This window comes from Harpia harpyja, chromosome 14 (genome assembly GCF_026419915.1).
Source record: "Harpia harpyja isolate bHarHar1 chromosome 14, bHarHar1 primary haplotype, whole genome shotgun sequence".
In the NCBI taxonomy this organism is placed as follows: Eukaryota; Metazoa; Chordata; class Aves; order Accipitriformes; family Accipitridae; genus Harpia; species Harpia harpyja.
In genome coordinates, this window is record NC_068953.1 from 30,806,783 (window position 1) to 30,812,861 (window position 6,079).

Here is a 6,079-nt window from a genome sequence, read left to right on the forward strand (position 1 = left end):
ATAATCTTCCAAGTGAAAAGGAATTGGATACAAGTGATGACACACCTATGCAAATAAAATATTCATGAAAAGAGCAGAAAAGTATTTGGCTCTTTCAGGCTCTGGGGTTTTTGGTACTAAATACAGGATTGAATTTCTTACTGACAACCACGTGGACAGTAACAATAAATGCAGGCCAGTAATGAAGGCTGTGATGAACAGGAATAGCATGGATAGATTTGCACTTGCTCCTGTTATAAACTGCAGGACTCTGCATCTAGGTGACAAGATTGTTTCTTTTTCAGTGACGACTTCTTAAAAACAGCTTGTTACCTCTCTTAAATTTAAGTGAGATGACGTTGTTTTCTTTAGACAGAGATCTAACATGTAAAGTGAAGGTCTGTAGGAGTCCCAGTGACCAAATATAGGGAAAAATAGTTAGCCCAATTTTATGTCTAGTTTGCAATAAGTAAAATGAAACTTGGGGTCGCTGATTTGTTTCAACTTACGTAGCCTTTGTTTGAAATAGGATGAGGAAATCTTCTCATTTAGGAAAACACTGTATACTTCCAGAATGGACCAATGAACATTTGACAAAACTATCTGGTAGTAGGGTATGAGGGACTTATTTTGGTCTACTGATGACATGCAAAATTCTTTTGTTTTTTTCTAACGTAACTTCACACATGACAGTATTTCAGGTAGGAAATGGTATAAGATTTCTAGTTTCAGTAAAATGAATTATTACTTCATAGCTTTGGGAACAAGCTAGGAAAACAGCATTTGTATATGTTGCAGCAGCCCTTTCAGGTACCCTCCATTAGAAAATGTTGTGTCTTACACAGTAGGAGGTATTTCCATCATCAGTGAAGGATATTTCCCTTTTACTTTGACATTGCCATGTTCTGAAATCCTCTGAACCACTGTACTGGAGGACCATGGGCTTTTTTATTCATTTTCCATGTGGCAGACTGTTGCATTGATAAACTAACTTCTCTGTTTTTTCCAAAAATACCAGCTACTACTACATCGAAAAATCATACAATTGTCATAACAACCCAGTAATATTATGGTGGCCACTTTGAAGAGTGGTCTGAAGAGTATTTGCCAAACCTTTTGATCCCTAGTAATCAGAACAGAAGTGCCCAAAATCCAGAGATTAAAGGATTAGGCCTTAAGAAAGACTTGTGGTATTTCAAGAAAATGTGACTGATGCTCACCACTTATTTTTTACAGTGCTGATGAGATTTAGTGTTTAAGGTCCTTTCCTGTTCAGACATAAAAGCTGCTGTAATCAGAGTATTACTAGGGAAAACTACTCTGGTTGGGGATTCAATATGTTTAAATTGTTGAGCCATGGTTATTGTTTGGATTAGGTTAGGAAGGATGATACTGAAATAAGTAAGCCCCAATAGTGCAGCAAAGCAGAGGAGAACAAAGAAAAAGGTTTGTATTTTTAAATAGCAATCTGGATAGCCTAAGTATGCTGGTTATAACTATATAAAAAAAATAACTTAGACTAGCCTAGAAACTAGTTATTGTATATGTCTACACAGCTACTAGAAACAGAATAAACATTTCCATTGCACTAAAATCCATATGAAAGCAAAATTGGAGACACTGGAGATGGAAGAGAGTTATTAGGTCAGCTTGACCATCCCCCAGCCCCACTGTCCCTCAAAATCTACGTGCTCGATTCCCACATACCTCCCCAACTTCTGCCACACAAAAGTTGACACAAGCAACTAACATCCATCAGGGTCATTCTGCTAGAAAACAAAAGATATCAGGCTATACTGATGGTAAACCAGCCTAGGATATTTGTCAGTAAGGTCTAAAGATTTTTTGTGGACTTAATATATCCAAACAGCTAGCAGCTTTTTTGTAAGAAATACATGGCTATTAATAATACTTGGTCGTCTTTGTATTTTAGGGAGCCATTAGAGATGCAAGAGAAAATATCAGCAGAAAAATATGTTCTGATATACAATCTTGCCATTTCAAACACCATTGGATTATTATTACTGATTAGAGGGAAAAATCCAACAGCTGTCTGGGGTATTCCCTCAATGTCTGGATTATTGATTTAATAGCTACACATTGTCTAGATCCTACCACTCCACTAATATTTGAAAATGCTGTACATGAGTTTACATTATTTTTTTTTCCTATTATTGCACAAAAATTATCTATTTTAGTCTGATTTTTAGGTGAATTCAAGATTAGCTGTTTCTTCAACTCCACACAATAGGAATATGAAATAACAATTGTATCTTTTAAAGTAAAAACTAAGATGAGTATTTACAGCTAAAAAAAAAAAAATAAATCCAAGTTTTCAGAAAGCTGCTAAGTATTAAATTTCACTTACAGTTTATTCCAAAATTCTGCTCTTCCCTCCCTCCACTCCAGGAAATTGGAACTGGAAAAACAAAGCAGAAATTTAAGGTAGGGAAACTATTCAAGTGTGAAGGGGCTGTAATCATTACAGTTGCTTAGGTTATGGTGATACGCTTTGGATCTAAGTTTGACATCCTCTCTGGTACATTTAGAATAAATAAGTAAACAAACAAACAACTGCCTGCTAGCTTTAAATTCTTTGCCTTCATCTGCGAATGCTGCAGTCAGCCTGTCTCTGGTTTACTTCCTTATGACTGGGTTCAGCCTGCACAGGCTGTTGTTTTTGTTCAGCATGAGGCTCCCTGTGCATGCCCTGCTTGTGAAGCATGCCGATAAGAGGCACGGTGTGAACGGCAGCTTATGTCATGTGAACCACAAGATATGGCAGCACTGCCTGGCACACTGCTGCAACGGAGGCAGCCCCGGTGGTAACACAGTTCTCCTTTGAGTGTGCCTTGCATTGCTTTGGATTCTCCTGCCTAAAAACATGGGTGTTGATTGAGAAAAGTACCAGCGTTCAGACCTGACAGTGTAAACGTAGTGTGGTAAACGCTCCCTCTGTGACCACTTAACCCAGAGCAGGGTAATCCAAGCAGTATAGACTGTCCTGGTCAAATAAACTAGCATACAAGGAAGAATGACACACTTTGTGTTACATTGCCTCAGTGAAGCACCCCTCTTTCCTAGGATGGAGGCACAGCAGGCAGCAGCAAGTCCTGTAAAAGACCTTTCCTTCTAGAGGTAGAATCAACAGAGGTAGTATTTTACTACAGGCCTCTCTCATATATAAAGTTTAATTGAATTTAGCTCTACCACATACCAAAGAGAATATATAACCCTTAACATGATTCTTGGTTTAAAAATGGTAAGCATTTTTGCATATATATGATGCTATTTATTTGTTTAGCATGGGCCTTATTAAAAAAAAAAAAGAAAAAAAGAAAAAATACTTGAGCAAGAGTATCAGCTGTTGTCTGTTTGGCCTGATACATTTGCAATGATTTTTATGGAAGAAAATGTTGTCCTAAACCACTATTGTTCCTCTGTTTCTGACAAGTAATGTGATATACAGTGAAATCCTGTCCCTTCCTACAATGTTCGCTGTTGATAGTATTCTAGGTCTCTACTAAATGTCACAACTTATGTGATAAGCATGGAAAATTCTGTATAATGAATCTTTAAGCCAATAAGAAGATATTATGAACAAAAATGTGTCTAAAGTGTAAAGATAATAGCTTAATATAAAAATATCATGCTTTTATATTTTTATTGCAGAAGGAAAAGGAGATCACAAATTTCTGCCTGCAGAAGGAAGAGGGCCACAGGTAACAATTAAATAACCCATGTTCTTTGGTCTAATCGAAGGTAAACACTGTATATTGATCCTCAGTGGTCTTATGCAATAAACTATTCTAACATCATACCAGTTATCCACACCTTTCTGTCCTAAACCACTTCTACCAGCTACACTGATTGAGCTCTTTTGTTCTGTGATCCACCTCCTCCTTCACTGGAAGAGCAACAATGGCAATGCAGTGAACCACTTAATTTGGAATCTAACCTTTCTGTTAGGGCCATTTAATTCTGAGATCTTATAATCCTCAAAAAACAAAGAAAAATTGAAACACTTGGAAAATACAGAATGATGATGTACTACTCTAATCATGGAGGTCCCAAGCACAGCTCATTATCATCACAAACATTGATCTGTTTGAAATCTGCATCTAATCTGATGTATGTTTCTTTTCAAAATGACAAAAACATTTTGATTTTACAGTCATGGTGTTTGAGTCAACTTCTAAAAAATGATGAAATGGAAAATGGGAATCTGCTAATAAATAATTTTGGCTAAATCTTATATCATACCAGTGCTACGCTTTCAAATGCCTTTTTTTTTTTTTTTTTTTTTTTCAGATAAATACTGAGGTAAATTTTTCTAGCTCCTTATGTATCTCGCTATTGGTTGTTGTCTCTAATATAAGCCTATTCTCTACCCAGTTACCAGCTATGTATTAGAGAATTAACCACAACTGTTAAGGTCACATCAGGTCAACTTTAAAGTGATAAAACCTTAATGGAGTAAGGGATCAAGAACATAACAAAATCTCTTATTTCCGTTTTCTACATCTCTGGAGAAATACTTTAAAGTTTAGATAAGTATTTCTTAGTAAACATACTAATCTTTTCATATTATTTCAAATATAGGTAGTTGAATTCTAAATCCAGTGATACAATATTTCAATAAAATAAGTCATATTAAATAAATCATGTTGCGGATCTTAGAAATATTGTCCAAATCTGCAATCCTAATATATATGTATGTTGTTATTCCCAGAGGGCTCTAAAGAAAAAGAACCTTGTGTTGCTATGTTTGTTAACATATTTAATAATTTATGATATAATAAATTACCCCTCTTTTGTTTATTAAGACTTAGCTAAAAGCTGGCTAGAAAACCAGTGGCTCTAATCTCTCTAATCTCAACCACTGATTTTGTTGCCTCAGTATCTAACTAGCAGAGATCCTCTAGCTAGTACTTTTGGCATTTTTAAGGTGTTATGATCTTATAGGACAAGAACTTTAAAAACAGTAAAAATATTACTAAGATGATATTTTAGTTCTGCAAAAAGAACTAGTACTTTTCTTTGGGGGAAAAAAAAAATGTTGCTGTTTGGAAAGAGCATGTTTGTCCCTGTAGCTTTCATCCTGCCAACCTTGTTTCCCTTCTCTAGCTCCTGTTTCTCTTAAAATCCCCCAGAACCTCACTAAACCTCACTAGAAAGGTTTCTAGAACCTCACTTTGGTTATGATGCTTTTACCTCCCGTAGAATCTACAACTTATTTCTTAACAAAATCTGTCTTTCCCCTTGTGAACGTTTGGTTTCTACTATTGACCTCGCTCTTTCTCGTTTCTCCAGATCAAAAGCATAACTGATGGAGTTAAATTCTGCATATCTTTTTTTGAAGGCCACCATTAATGTCTTGCTATTCTTATTAGTAAAAAATTTAAAAAATTATTGTAATGGACTGACTTCTTGGCTAACATTTTTTTCAGAATCTCCATAACTTTCTTCATAGGCTCGCTCTTTTCCCCCCGTGTCAATACCTTTGTATCAACATTACTGTTAAGCACTTTCATTTTCTGTATTGATATTTCTATTTTTTGCCTTCCACTAATCACATTTGTCCTGTCTTTCATTTCACCTCCATTTATCCCATTACACTGCATGTCTCAGTGCTCACAGTTAATCTCCAAGCATTTCTTCTGTTTTGCAACTAATACGTCTGCAGAAATCCTTCAACTATGCACAGACCTTCTACTTCCAGTCAGCTAAGCCCTCCTGATTTCCCCTGTGCAAATCTCTTCATTAAAATCATATACAGTCCATGTAACTCAGGGAATAGAACTATATTATTCTTGCTATATAGATGCACAGCTACCTGTATGGGCACAGGATAGCGGGGCCATTGTCGCATGGAGGGGCAGCATCCATTAGAAACTTAGGAAACTGGAGTGAATGAGCAGGTGAGTGGGAGAGTGACGGATGAGAGAGGGAAGAGGCTCATGGGTGACTGGGAAGGAGAAATGCAGCAAAATCAAACTGGGCAGGGGTGAGGGCCAAAAATAATGGAGAGATTCAAACGGATGTCAGAGGACAAGGCTAAAAACAGACAACAATCACTGAAAACTGGGAACAGAAAATG

At 36.4% G+C, this 6,079-nt stretch overlaps 1 long non-coding RNA gene across 1 annotated transcript in view; it reads right to left on the bottom strand.

The window, feature by feature from the left end:
* Positions 1-6,079, bottom strand: part of LOC128150767 (uncharacterized) — a 35,265-nt gene that overhangs the window by 18,219 nt on the left and 10,967 nt on the right. The gene's annotated exons all lie outside the window — the stretch shown is intronic.